Raw genomic sequence first — 15337 nt, 5'->3', positions numbered from 1 at the left:
CAGTGAAGGAACGGCGATACAGGTCCAAGTCAGGATGGTGTGTGGCTTGGAGGGGAACTTGTAGGTGGTGATGTTCCCATGCGTCTGCTGCCCTTGTCCTTCTAAGTGGTAGAGTTCGCGGGTTTGGAAGGTGCTGTTGAAGGAGCTTTGGTGAGTTGCTGCAGTGCATCTTCTAGATGGTACACACTGCAGCCACAGTGCGCCGGTGGTGGAGGGAGTGAATGTTGAAGGTGGTGGATGGAGTGCCAATCAAGCGGGCTGCTTTATTCTGAATGGTGTCTTGAGTGTTGTTGGAGCTGTACTCATCCAGGCAAGTGGAGAGTATTCCATCACACTCCTGACTTGTGCCTTGTAGATGGTGGAAAGGCTTTGGGGAGTCAGGAGGTGAGACACTCGCCGCAGAATTCCCAGCCTCTGGCCTGCTCTTGTAGCCACAGTATTTATATGGCTGGTCCAGTTCAGTTTCTGATCAATGGTAACCCCCAGGATGTTGATAGTGGGGGATTCAGCGATGGTAATGCCATTGAATGTCAAGGGGAGATGGTTAGAGTCTCGCTTGTTGGAGATGGTCATTGCCTGGCACTTGTGTGGTGCGAATGTTACTTGCCACTTGTCAGCCCAAGTCTGAATGTTGTCCAGGTCTTGCTGCATATGGACACGGACTGCGTCAGTATCTGACGAGTCTCGAATGTTGCTGAACAGTGTGCAATCATCAGCGAACATCCCCACTTCTGACCTTATGATGGAGGGAAGGTCATTGATGAAACAGCTGAAGATGGTTGGGCCTAGGACACTGCCCTGAGGAACTCCTGCAGTGATGTCATGTGATTGAGATGAATGACCTCCAACAACCACAGCCAACTTCCTTTGTGCTAGGTATGATTCCAACCAATGGAGAGTTTTTCGCTTGATTCCCATTGACTTCAGTTTTGCTAGGGCTCCTTGATGCCACACTCGATCAAATGCTGCCTTGATGTCAAGGGCAGTCACTCTCACCTCACCTCTTGAGTTCAGCTCTTTTGTCCATGTTTGGACCAAGGCTGTAATGAGGCCAGGAGCTGAGTGGCCCTGGCGGAACCCAAACTGGGCGTCAGTTAGCAGGTTATTGCTGAGTAAGTGCTGCTTGATAGCACTGTTGACGACACCTTCCATCACTTTGCTGATGATTGAGAGTAGACTGATGGGATGGTAATTGGCCGGGTCGGATTTGTCCTGCTTTTTGTAGACAGGACATACTTGGGCAATTTTCCACATTGCCGGGTAGATGCCAGTGTTGTAGCTGTACTGGAACAGCTTGGCTAGGGGCGCAGCTAGTTCTGGAGCACAAGTCTTCAGTACTATTGCCGGAATGTTGTCAGGGCCCATAGCCTTTGCAGTATCCAGTGTCTTCAGCCATTTCTTGACATCACGTGGAGTGAATTCAATGGGCTGAAGACTGGCATCTGTGATGCTGGAGACCTCAGGAGGAGGCCGAGATGGATCATCCACTCGGCACTTCTGGCTGAAGGTAGTTGCAAATGCTTCAGCATTGTCTTTTGCACTCACATGCTGGGCTCCACCATCATTGAGGATGGGGATATTTTTGGAGCCTCCTCCTCCTGTTAACTGTTTAATTGTCCACCACCACTCACGACTGGATGTGGCAGGACTGCAGAGCTTTGATTTGATCCGATGGTTGTGAGATCGCTTAGCTCTGTCTATCGCATGTTGCTTCCGTTGTTTGGCATGCAAGTAGTCCTGTGTTGTAGCCTCACCAGGTTGACACCTCATTTTTCGGTATACCTGGTGCTGTTCCCGGCATGCTCTCCTGCACTCTTCGTTAAACCAGGGTTGATCTCCCGCCTTGATGGTAATGGTAGAGTGAGGGATATGCCAGGCCATGAGGTTACAGATTGTGGTTGAATACAATTCTGCTGCTGCTGATGGCCCACAGCGCCTCATGGATGCCCAGTTTTGAGTTGCCAGATCTGTTCAAAATCTGTCCCATTTAGCACGGTGGTAGTGCCACACAACACGGTGGAGGGTATCCTCAACATGAAGACGGGACATCGTCTCCACAAGGACTGTGCGGTGATCACTTCCACCAATGCTGTCATGGACAGATGCATCTGCAACAGGTAGATTGGTGAGGATGAGATCAAGTAGGTTTTTCCCTCTTGTTGGTTCCCTCACCACCTGTCGCAGACCCAGTCTGGCAGCTATGTCCTTTAGGACTCGGCCAGCTCGGTCAGTTGTGGTGCTACCGAGCCACTCTTGGTGATGGACATTGAAGTCCCCCACCCAGAGGACATTTTGTGCCCTTGCTACTCTCAGTGCTTCTTCCAATTGGTGCTCAACATGAAGGAGTACTGATTCATCAGCTGAGGGAGGGCGGTAGGTGGTAATTAGCAGGAGGTTTCCTTGCCCATGTTTGACTTGATGCCATGAGACCTCATGGGGTCCTGAGTCAATGTTTAGGACTCCCAGGGCGACTCCCAGGGCTACTCCCTCCCGACTGTATACCACAGTGCCACCACCTCTGGTGCGTCTGTCCTGCCGGTGGGACAGGACATACCCAGGGATGGTGATGTTGGTGTCTGGGACATTGGTTGTAAGGTATGATTCGGTAATTATGACTATGTCAGGCTGTTGCTTGACTAGTCTGTGGGACAGCTCTCCCAATTTTGGCACAAGCCCCCAGATGTTGGTAAGGAGGACTTTGCAGGGTCGACAGGGCTGGGTTTGTTGTTGTCGTTTCCGGTGCTGAGGTCGATGCCAGGTGGTCCGTCCGGTTTTATTCTTAGTGTTTTTCGTAGCAGTTGTTTACAACTGAGTGACTTGCTGGGCCATTTCAGAGGGCATTAAGAGTCAACCACATTGCTGTGGGTCTGGAGTCACATGTAGGCCAGACCAGGTAAGGATGGCAGATTTCCTTCCCTAAAGGACATTAGTGAACCAGATGGGTTTTTGCAACAATCGACAATGGTATCATGGTCGCCATTACTAAGACTAACATTTAATTCCAGAATTAAATTTAAATTCCACCAGCTGCCGTGGTGGGATTTGAATCCATATCCTCAGAGCATTTGACTGAGCCTCTGGTTTACTAGTCTAGTGACATAACCACTACGCCAACGTCTCCACCTCTCCAACTGCCCGACCTGGGCCTCCCGCCTCTTGGTCGACCCCCTCGCGTACTCCTGACAGAAAACACGGACGTGAGCCTTGCCCACGTCCCACCATAGCCTCAAGGTGGGGAAGCCCCCCCGCTTCCTTCTCCAGTCGGCCCAGAACCAACGAAACGAATTCCGGAACCGCTCGTCCTCCAGCAACAGGTTGTTAAAATGCCAGTACGCGGACCCCCCCCCGGCATGCGTAACGGAGCGAGCTCCGCCCACACTAGGTGGTGGTCCATGCACGGTGCCGGCCGCATGGAAGCCGCCGCAATGCAGGAGATGTACGCCCGGGAAATGTAAAGGCGGTCGATTCTGGACCTTCCTCCTCCAGACCTCACGTGAGTGAAGGCGCTGGAGTCGGGATGGAGATTTCGCCAGACGCCCACCAAGTCGAAGCACCCGACCAGGTCCCTCAACTTCTCCATCACTGCCAGGCTGTACGGGGGACCTGAACGGTCCCTCGCCTCGAGGGTACAATTAAAATCCCCCCCGAGGATGACGCACTCGCCAACGTTGATGGAGCCCAGAAGAGCGGACACTTCTTCAATGAAGCGCACTTGCTCGCACCGGCCGCGGGGGTGTACACGTTCACTAGATGGAGCGGCACGCCCCCCAGGCGAACAGTGACCTGGAGCAAGCGGCCCGGCACGTGCTCCCTGACCCCCAAGATTTGCGGCTGAAAATGCGGGGCCAGCAAGATAGCCACCCCGCTGGAATAGTTGGAGAGGTGACTCATGCTGACCCCTCCTTGCCACTCCAGGAGCCACGTGGCCTCGTCCTCCGGAACGGTGTGGGTTTCTTGCAGGAAGCACACCGCATATCTCCCGTCCCGTTGGACCGAGAAGTTATTAAATCTACGGTGTGTATCTCTGCTGCCATTGATGTTGAGGCTGGCTATGGTTATCTTCATGACAAGAGCATAGTGCAACCTCTACTTAACCTAACGGGAGGAGGGAGAGCGGCCGCTATTCGACCGCCACTCCCTCAGCAGCCCAGCGAGGAACTTGTTGATCCGACGCTGCTCGCGTGGCCCTGCGCTCTCGTCCGCGGCCATGGATTTGACAGCAGCACGGACAGAGCCGACGAGCAGCGCCAGATCTGACCATCTGTCTAGGGCCAGCCGGATTTTGCCAGGGTGACCCCGGCACGCAGCCAGAAAGTCCCGGAGTTCCACAACGGGTCTGAGGGGGGACTCGGAGGGGGGCACGAGGGTATCCACTGCCTCACTGGCGACGGAGTCTGACTCATCCTCGGTGCTCTCCGCTGGGTCCCCGTCCTCCTCCGGGAGCTCGTCATCAGCCGGCCCCGCCTCTGTCCCGATCCCACCCCCAGGATCGGCGGCAGAGGATTCCTCCCTGGGCTCCTCTGGAGGTGCCGGATCAGGAGGCGGCGGCGGTTCGGGGCCCCCCTCCGCCCCAGGCACTGGGGTGCACAGGGAAACCGGTGAGTACACTATCCCCAGTTCCCCCAACACCCCCGGCACCAGCGTCGGAGACGGAGTCAGGGGGTCTTCCCCCTCACCACCATCAGCCACCGACCCAGCAGACTGGGGAGCTTGAATACATTCCTCGGCCACGTCGAGCAGCGCCTGGGAATGGTCCGGACTGTCCTGGGCGAGCCCAGCCTCACTGGCCTTGCCCACCCCAGTCTCCAGGGCGCCCGACATGGCGAGATGTAATGATTCTTTTGTTATTTCCTCCGCAGGTAGATCCGCGGTCCCCCCCACGTGCAGGGTCTCTTTCCCGTCCCCGGGAGGTGCAGGTGGGACAGACTCATCTGTCGTACCCTCCCGAGGGACAGGCAACTCCTGCCGAACACAGATGTCAGTAACGGTAGGGGGGGAGGTGCAGCACCCACGGCGGGCAACGATTCCCTCCGCGAGGAGGGACATCGTCTCTCATGGTCCTCCTCCTCTCCCAGGGATTCGTGCCTCCTTTTTGTTATGGAGGGACACGGAGGCTGGGAGACTTCCATACCTACCGGGGCCTCCTCCCTCCCCTCGCGCGTTTTGCTCGGGTCCCTCGAGCCCGATCCCGGGTCTTAAATCTTCCGCCTCAGCGATTGCGATCACGGGCCCGGGCACGAGGCCCCCCAAACTCTGAAACTCCGCCGCCACCAGCGCATGGTATGCGGGCGTAACTTCCAGCAGATCGTCTGTATCCGTGTGCTCACCGAGGGCACCCGCCCTAAGGTGCTTCATCTTCTTCTGCACCTTCCCTTCTCCGACGTCGACTGCGCATCAGGTGTTGAGGACGCGTGGACAGGATCGGGGGGGGTCGTGGTGGTGGCGCCAGCCTTGGCCGCCTCAGATGTTCTGGCGGCCTTAGAGGCGGGGCAGTTCTTTCGTACGTGCCCCATCCTCCTTACAGGTGTGGCACCGCACACCGTCCGACGTCCAAAAGATGAGGTGGCCAGTCCCCTCGTGGCACACAATAAAAGTGCCCTCGGTGTCCTCCTCCCGCGCCAGCTGAACAAAAAGCTGGCGCCGGAAGGAGAAGACGTGCCGGAGGCTGGCCTCCCTGCATCCGAGCGGGATCGGTGTGCTCCCCGACCTCACCTCCCCCAGTTGACGTAGGTGGGGGAGGAGGAACTCAGCCGAAACAAAGGGCGGGACGTTTGATAAGAGGATCCTCTGCACGGTGGCCTCGAGAGGATCCACCGGCGGGAAGGTCCCGCCCATGGTGAGCCCCTTGGTTACGGCCAGGGACACCGCCCGCTCCGACCCCAGGAAGAACAGCCTTGCCGTACATTTTTGAGGTGGCGACGATGGCTGAAGGGCCGACAACCCCAGCCATGGCCTTCACGCATGCCTCGATAGTCATGTTGGGGTGAGTGTAGCTCTTCGCCCCGTGTTTTTTAGTGAGAAGGCGGAAAGGTGACGGGGCAGCAGAAGCAGCGGGAGCAGCCGTGGCCGTGGCTGCCACACTTGCGTATGACCTTGCTGGCCCCGTCACTGGTGATGATGTGGTCGCCATCGTGGGGTGCTTATTATAAAGGGTTACACCCACCCCAAGTCACAGGCCTGGTGATCTTAATGGCCTCAGTGGTTGTTTTCCCTGAGCAGAGGGAGCTTTAAAAGTGAAGGCACACCTCTCCTCTTGTTGATTAAATTGGGAGAGGGGCCTTCTCCCCTCTGCTCAATGGGCAATTAATGGATATGAGGTGCCTCTTTAGAGAGAGGCGAAGAGAGATAGGGGGGTGGGAAGGAGGGAGCCCGCAGGGGCTGGGTCTCCACTCAAGATGGTGGGTGGGTGCTCACAGGGGTGCACTCTCTGAAAAATAAGTCTCTATTGATGGTCTTCTTGTGGGGGAGAAGATGTCTTCACCTGGGAAAATAAAGCTGGAGATGCCCAGGCTCAGTCCACCACCAGGTCTGAACGATGTGATAATTAAATGATGACTTCGCCTGGGCAGCTCCAGCTGTCCAGGTCAAGCAATAGGGAGGGGTGTTTGCTAGTGGTGTGTGTGGCTAGTTTTTACAAGAGCCACTCACACACACCCCTAGATGTTTTCTTCTCCTTCTTCTTTCCTCCCCCCACTTAAATACAAAGGCCTAGAAATTCAGTTGCGTTCGCCAGCCGTTAGCGCCTTAGGAGGGGTAGATCTCGAGCGCTAGGCACTTAGCGCCCGGGCACAGGACGATCTGCGCCTACGCCCAACTTCAGTAGACATTTAGCGCCGGCGCAAAGTGTTTGCGCGCGCTCAGCTGCGCGCGCAACTTATGACGTCATTTCGTCGTGCAACGCCCTTTGTGCGCCCCAAACCGGAACTTCAGTCACGCCCGCCCAATGTGAACTGTGAAGTGGAACGCAGCAGAGGCCCTGCGGGCCTCGGGGAGCGCTAATTAAAGGGCACTTACACTGAACTATAAAGGCCAGCCATTTTGCTGCAATGACTTTTGTGCAACGGATTTCTGGACAGAGACCAAGGAAGAGACCTTACTGATTTGGCCCAACATAGGAGAGGTATTTTTGGCTTCTGGCCAGAGCTTGGAAATTTGCCTCATTGTGATTTCATTGTTTGCAAGTATATTATGGGGGCTGCATGGGGTTCCAACCCTCAGTTCCAGCATTATGTGCGAAGGGCTCGCAGACGCTGTGTGAGAGGGGCAGCCATGCCTAGACGCAGAGGGGGCATCAGGCGTTGGCAACGTAGGCCTTACCCACTCAGGGAATACCGCCAGCAGGTGTCCTATCTCACCATGACTGCCGCGCAGTGTGTTAAGAGGCTGCGCTTCAGAAGGGAGGTGGTTGCAGAGATCTGCCAGCTGCTTCACAGAGATCTGCGTCCACAGCTGATGTGCAGGACGTCTCTGTCGGTGGAAGTGAAGGTCACGGTGGCTCTGAACTTTTATGCAAGCGGCTCCTTCCAAGCCGCTGCTGGGGACATAGCTAACATCTCCCAGTTCGCCGTGCATCGCTGCATCCGGCAGGTCACCGATGCCCTTTTCACAAGGAGACACCAATTTATCTCCTTCCCCATGACCCTAGAGAGGCAGGAGCAGCGTGCAGTCGGATTTGCGAGGATCGCCGACTTCCCCATGGTGCAGGGCGCCATTGACTGCACGCATGTGGCTTTGCGGGCACCTATCGACAATGCCGAGGATTACCGCAACCGGAAGGGCTACCATTCCCTCAATGTACAGCTGGTGTGAGACCACAGGCAGCGCATCCTAGCTGTCAATGCCCGCTTTCCAGGCAGCAGCCACGATGCATTTATCCTGCGCCAGACTACTGTGGCTGACATGTTCCAGGCACAGCCTCCCCCAAGAGGATGGCTTATCGGGGACAAAAGCTATCCTTTGTGTACATGGCTCATGGCCCCGCTCCGCGCGCCCAGGACCCCTGCTGAGGAGGCATACAACGAAAGCCATCAAGCCACAAGGAACATCATAGAGCAAACGATTGGCGTCCTCAAGCAATGGTTCCGCTGCCTGGATCGCTCCGGCGGATCTCTGCAGTATTCGCCGGATAGAGTCTCCCAGTTCGTCGTCGTTTGCTGCATGCTGCACAACCTGGCTATCCGCAGGACTCAGGCACTGCCACCTCACGTTGGACCACCACCTCAGGAGGACGAGCAGGAGGACCATGAGGAGGAGGAGGAGGAGGAGGAGGAGTACCAGCCCAGGAGGGAGCCACAAGGTCCAAGGGCCGTCCGCCGGCGGCTTATTGAACGACACTTCTAGGCCCCCTGTCAGGGAATGGCTTGTGGCAATGAAGGCACATGAATGCAGCCGCTCCGCAAGCCCTCAGCCGGTTAACGCAACAACCACTTGAAACATCACACATGGACAAGCTGAATAAAGAAAAAGCTTTATTGAACAAACTCAGGGCCCTTCCCACATGAAACCTAAAAACAGACAACACCCCCAAAAAACAGTCAAAAACATATCTCACTCCCACAACCTGGGGAGGAATAACAAAACTTGTCCATCCAAATGGCCTTCATCCTCGGCCTTACCAAAAGAACTCCCCCATAGAGAACACAAACACCCCCATATAAAAAAACATTTGCCAACACACTCTACTTTGTGTGCCGAGAGGGCGAGTCCTTGTCCAGGCTTTTCCGGCCCCTGGCTGACCTGCTCCGCCTCAACCTGGGCCCTGTGGGTGCTGCAAGGCTGGGGGAAGGCTCCTGAGGGGCACATTGCGTGACGGCAGATGCCCTTGGGGGTCGGCCTAGACGAGCTCTGGCCCTCGAGGGGCCGGCTGCTGACTGCTGCAGCTGTGGCTGGGCAGCATCAGTCCCTCCAGCAGCTCGTCGCAGCTTCGCTGGGGGAGTGGCAGTGGCGGCTGCAGCAATGGGGGCAAGCTGGCTGATGCCAGGAGCTCGCTGGTCGCCAGAGACACTGGCACTCGGCCGGGCTGGCACTGCAGCAAGTGCAGCAATCTGGTGAAGGCCAGACCGCTGTGCTGCAGCAGCGCGGCGGGTGCCCTGGCGATGCGTGCATGACACAGCGAGTGTGGCAGCAGTGAGTGCCCGTACTGCCCTGGTCTGTGCCCGCATCAGACCAGCCAGTGACTGCATGGCACCACTGATCAACTGTCCACTCGCTGCCTGTGCTGCCCTGAATTCGTCCCGACTCGCATCCTGTGCTGCCCTGAATTCGGCCCGACTCGCGTCCTGTGATGCCCTCAATTCAGCCCGACTCGCGTCCTGTGATGCCCCGAATTCGGCCCGACTCGCGTCCTGTGATGCCCCGAATTGTTCGAGACCCCTGGCCTGTGCTGCCGCGAGTTGTTTGAAACCCCTGGCCTGTGAGGCCCCGAAATCGGACACACTATGAGCCAGGGACTCAGTGGCCTCAGGCAACCGTGCCACAACCCCCATGAACTCGGTGTGCCGACGATCCGAGTCCGCGGACATTTGATCAAGGAGGCGCACCTCCTGGGCGAGGACCGTCTCCGGACTGGAGGCCGGACTCTCCCTCTGGGGAGAAGGCAGCCGAGCTGCCCGACCCTTCCCGCGTGGCTGCACGCCACTGGGCCCAGCAACTACACTCCCCTGCAACACTTCCCCCCTCTGGGGAGAAGGCAGCCGTGCTGCCCGACCCTTCCCGCATGGCTGGACGCCACTGGGCACAGGAGCTACACCCCCCTGCAACACTTCCCCCTGGCTCTCCACCAGGGAAGACGTGTCCCCTCCATTGCCATCCCCTGGCGCGGATGAGGGTTCCCCCGATGGGCCGCCTTCCTCTTGCTCCTCCTCGTCCTCCTCTTCCGAGGGGCTGTCACTGGCAGTTTCAGGGACCTCCTCCTCACCAGCTGAAAGCAGGAAGGCACAAGAGTAGCTTTAGAGTGAGGACAGGGCGTCAGCGAGGGAGGCATGAGTGGTGGCATTCTGCGCATTGGTCGGACAGTGGCAAAGGATGTAGATCTGAAGCGCAAGGGGAACGAGAGAGGTCCAAAAGGTCATGTCCTTATCATTGGGGCCCAGCACAGGGTCGGCATCTCCAATTGCAACGGGGCCAATCACCCGGGCACCCATGAGTCGACCCACGCGCTCCTCCAGGTCACTGAGCTGCTGGAACTGGGGACGGCCTCCCCCGGTGACAGTCCGGCTCTTCAGATTCTGGGCCAGCTTGGCCTGCAAGAGAAAGGACGGCCTCTAAGTACAGTGTGGTGCCCTGTTGTTGTGTGCACTGCCTCCCATGGTCGAATAGCTTGGCCAGTGTGGTGCCCTGTTGTTGTGTGCACTGCCTCCCATGGTCGAATAGCTTGGCCAGTGTGTAAAGTGCAGAAAGTGCAATTGATGTTCATGCCAGTGCCATAGCTGCTGGATGAGGGCTGGCCATTAGGCCTTTGAGGTCCCTTTGCCCATAATGTGAGGTGCACATGCAAGGATGAGGAGGACACTGGAAAGGGTACTCACCCTGACAATCCGAGTGAGGTCGTTAAACTTTTTCCGGCATTGGACAACAGTCCGGGGGACATCGCAGGTGGCTGTGACCCTCTGGGCGACATCCCTCCAGGCTTTCCTGTACACCCTGTTGGGAGGCTTCTTGCCACTGTCCGGGAACAAGATATGGCGTCTCCTCTCCAAAGCCCTAACCAGCACCTTTAAATCATGGCCAGAGAAGCGCTGCGCTCGCTCACGGGCCCTCTGCATCCTTCCTGGCGCTATTTCTCTCCAGCAGCAGTGTTTAGGCCTAGCTGGAGGGCTGCAGTATCCAGGGCGTGGCAGCAGACCAAGTCGACCCTTCCCCCTTTAAAAGCTGGCCGGCGCCAGGGTGTCTGCTGTCAATCAAAACATGACTGCACCTACGCTGCGCCCGGCCTCGGCGGTATCAGTCTGCACCGCCGGCTTAGCGCCTAAGGATAGCCGTGCATCGCCAGTTTTAGCGCTCGAGCAAACTCCTTGGCCAAAGCTACTGAATTTCGGTGAACTGCCCTCCACTTTCCGGCGGGCGCAAACTTTAGCGGCCACCCGACTTTACCGCCCCAAAAGTGGCTATACTGAATTTCTAGGCCAAAGTCTTTATGAGAGTGCACCATGAAACACCCACCTGTAGAAGTTTTCCAATGGCTCTCCTTCCTTCTGAACAGATGTTGGATGTTCGTTTTTCTCCCCTCTCTCCCTCTCCTGTAATGGAGACCAGTTGGGGAAGCAGTGATGGAATGGCTTCCCTTTGTTGTTAGCTCTGGTCTGGTCTCCTGGTCTCTCCTCTCCTCTGGCACCCCAATAGTAGCTGCAGCAACAACAGATGTGGTCTCTCCTCCTGAACACACAGAGCGAGAGAGACCTCTCCTCTCTTCTCTTCTGGCACAGCAGCAGCACAAGATCCTGGCTGGCTATCAGGGATCCCGGGGTTCATTAACCCGCTCCCTGAGCTCTCTCACCTGATGTGTCCGCATCTGCTGCCAATCCCTCTACACCTCCATCCCCCACCAGGATGGCCTGAGGGCACTCCGCTTCTTCCTTGAACAGAGGCCTGATTAGTCCCCATCCTCCTCCACCTGGCTGAACTTGCTCTCACATTGAACAACTTCTCATTTGACTCCACTCACTTCCTCCAAATCAAAGGTGTTGCTATGGGAACCCGCATGAGTTCTAGCTATGCCTGCCTTTTCGTGGGATATGTGGAACACTCTTTGTTCCAGTCCTACTCAGGTCCCCTCCCTCACCTCTTTTTCTGATACATTGATGACTGTATCGGTACCGTTTCCTGCTCTCGCCCTGAATTAGATAATTTCATTCACTTTGCTTCCAATTTCCACCCTTCCCTCACCTTCACATGGTCCTCCAACTCTTCCCTTCTCTTCCTTGACTTCTCCGTCTCCATCTCTGGGGATAGGTTATTGACCAATATTCACTACAAGCCCACTGACCCCCACAGCTACCTGGACTACACTTCCTCCCACCCCACCTCCTGTAAGGACTCTATTGCATTCTCCCAGTTTCTCCATCTCCGCCGTATCTGCTCCGACGATGCCACCTTCCACACCAGTGCTTCCGACATGTCTTCCTTTTTCCGCAACCGAGGATTCCCCTCTACAGTGGTTGACACGGCCCTTGACCATGTCCGTTCTATCTCCCGTACTTCTGCCCTCACCCCTGTCCCTCCCTCCTGGAACCACGATAGGGTTCCCCTTGTCCTCACCTTTCACCCCACCAGTCTCCATATTGAACGGATCATCCTCCACCATTTTCGCCACCTCCAGTGTGATCCCACCACCAAATGCATCTTCGCCTCACCTCCCCTTTCAGTATTCCGTAGGGACCACTCCCTCCGCGACACCCTAGTCCACTCCTCTACCACCCCCAGCACCTGCCCTTATACCCCCCCCCCCCTTCCCACTGTCCAGGGCCCCAAACACCCCTTCCAGGTGAAACAACAATTTACTTGTACTTCTTGCAATCTGGTATACTGTATTCGCTGCTCACGATGTGGTCTCCTCTACATTGGGGAGACCAAACGCAGATTGGGCGACTGCTTTGAGGAACACCTCCTTTCAGTCCGTAAGGGTGACCCCGAGCTTCCGGTGGCCTGTCACTTTAATTCACCGCTCCACTCCCACTCTGACCTCACCATCCTCGGCCTCTTGCATTGTTCCACGTAAGCTCAGTGTAAGCTCGAGGAACAGCACCTCATCTTCCGACTAGGCACTTTACAGCCTTCTGGACTCAATATCGAGTTCAACAATTTCAGATCATAACCTCGGCCCCTATCATATATATATATTTATTTTTTATCCACTCTTTATCTGTCTTTTTTTCTTCCCTCCCACATGGCAGCTGTCTTTCATTCTGCCAGTGCAATTCACACTTCATCCAGAGCCATCCTTTGTTTCTGAACCTGCCCCATTACCATCTCCTTTTGCCTTGAATATCTCTTAATGTCTCTTTACCTTTCCTGCCTTCTATCCTATCACAGACCTTCCCTTTTGTTCTTTCATCCCCGCCCCCATTTCCCAGCCCCTAAACTTGCTTAAAAATCTGTTCCATTTCCTCTTTTTTCCAGTTCTGACGAAAGGTCATCGACCTGAAACATTAACTCTGTTTCTCTCTTCACAGATGCTGCCTGACCTGCTGAGTTTCTCCAGGATTTTCTGTTTTTATTTCAGTCAGCACAGAGCTGGGGCTGGAATCTGGGAGAGGGGTCACAGTCAGCGGGCCTGGCAAAGGGACGGAAGCTTCACTAAAGAAGATTATTTAAAGACACATTTGTGCAGTTTCACAGACAGCCTTGGTCACTGCAAAAACTCTGAAATGATCCGGATCCGCGGACTCTCAGGTTTGTGTTTTCCTTTATTCTCTCCCCCCCACCCCAGATCTCAATCGGATCTCGGGGAAACTCACTTTCCCTCATTGATCGCGGCTCCGAACCAACACAGACTTTACAAAGAAAGCTCCGTGGGCCTGCCTGCGGCTCCGGAGCCCAGCGCTCATGCGCAGGATGGATGATTGACAGGTCCCAGAGTGTGTGTCCTGAGCATGCGCGGTGCGGGCCGATCGAGCCGGGCGCCTGTGGAGCAGGAGAGGGGGGCCATGGGGCGCATGCGCAGTTTCAGCGACAACTTAGCGCGACGGTCGGAGCGCTTTCTGGAGCGCGGGAGCTTGTGGGTATTGCAGCCGCCATTACTGTTAATACTTTCAACCAACCTGTGCAGCGGCTGGAGTCTGAAAATCAGCTTCGTATTTATACATAGTTTGATACATACATTGTTCCCGCCTACCTTCTAGAATGTTCTGCGTTATAACATCATTTTTATCTCTTATCAGCATTTGTTTGCTGGCCCTTTGTCCTAGTCCCAAGAATTGTTGACATCGTGTCTGCTTCCTGATCTACTTACTGTCCTTGGGATATTGTTCGGCCGTCTGGTTTCTAGGGCGGTTACACATCTTGAGCGTCCCCTTTGTCTTGCAACATTTGCATTTCTATATCCTTGATTAAATCTTGTAGCCGGCCCAGTTACGCGATTATGTGAGGTAACGCTGTGCACTGCCTCACCTGACCATTTGTATAGAGCCAAATCCCCACCATGCACCAGCACTTCACACCAACCCCCGGACATCTTCTTTCCCCCTTCAATCCCCCCTTTGGCCCTTGGCCACGCTGGCCCAAGGCGGCCACACGGGTACTTACAACTGATATGGATTCTCAAGTTCCTCATTTTCCACCTTTTTCATGGCTCTTACTAGTCTCTCTACCTTTTGCTTTCTACATTTGCGACAGCGGTTTAATAACAGGTATATCATGACTGTCACTTGTAGGCATACCAGTATGTGAGATATTATTCTTAGGGTGTACCTGCACATTTAGGCCCCAATTCCAGATTGTTTCATACCATGGAGCATTGTCCAAGCTTTTGATCTCCCTCTCAGTTTTCTTGATTTCCCTCTAACTTGTGGTACTGCTTAACCATATTGTCTGGTTTGTGGTTAATCTCAGTTAAGTGCTCTGGGATTTTAGGTCCTTCAGGTATTATGTAATTTTGCAATTCCTCTTTAATGTTTTCCGTGGCATTGAGGGATATTTGTGGTCTCTTCTATATTGCCACTAAATGCTGGTGCCCAATTGTCACAGGAGTTCAGGGGTAGAAGCAGAAGCTTGCATTGTAGATTGGGCACCCAAGAGGCCCATAACTGTACTGTTTCTCTTTTGTGGTCGCACAGTATTCCCCTCTGCCCCGGAATGCAACACGAGTTGGCTCGTATCGGGCCTGTGTGATTTCTACAGTACAATTTGTAGTCTTATTGAATCCACATCATGCCTGTTCTCCAGTCCCTACTGGGTGCGGGCAGATTAGTGTGTTTTTATATTCTTTGTATCCTGTCAGAGATATCCCTATCAGTATTACTTCTCCGCCGGGCATTGGTTCCTTTTTTGTGGCATGTCTATGGGTTGGGTAATACCTCACATGCGCCTTTCCCTGATTCAACCCTATGGGTTGGGTAATACCTCACATGGGCCTTTCCCTGATTCACCCCTATGGGTTGGGTAATACCTCACATGGGCCTTTCCCTGATTCACCCCTATGGGTTGGGTACTACATCACATGGGCCTTTCCCTGATTCACCCCTATGGGTGGGGTAATACCTCACATGGGCCTTTCCCTGATTCACCCCTATGGGTTGGGTAATACATCACATGGGCCTTTCCCTGATTCACCCCTATAGGTTGGGTAATACCTCCACATGGGCCTTTCCCTGATTCACCCCTATGGGTTGGGTAATACCTC

Source organism: Somniosus microcephalus, chromosome 4 (assembly GCF_052327205.1).
Source record: "Somniosus microcephalus isolate GS21.2 chromosome 4, FLI_Smic_1.0, whole genome shotgun sequence".
In the NCBI taxonomy this organism is placed as follows: domain Eukaryota; kingdom Metazoa; phylum Chordata; class Chondrichthyes; order Squaliformes; family Somniosidae; genus Somniosus; species Somniosus microcephalus.
This window is presented reverse-complemented; position numbering follows the sequence as displayed.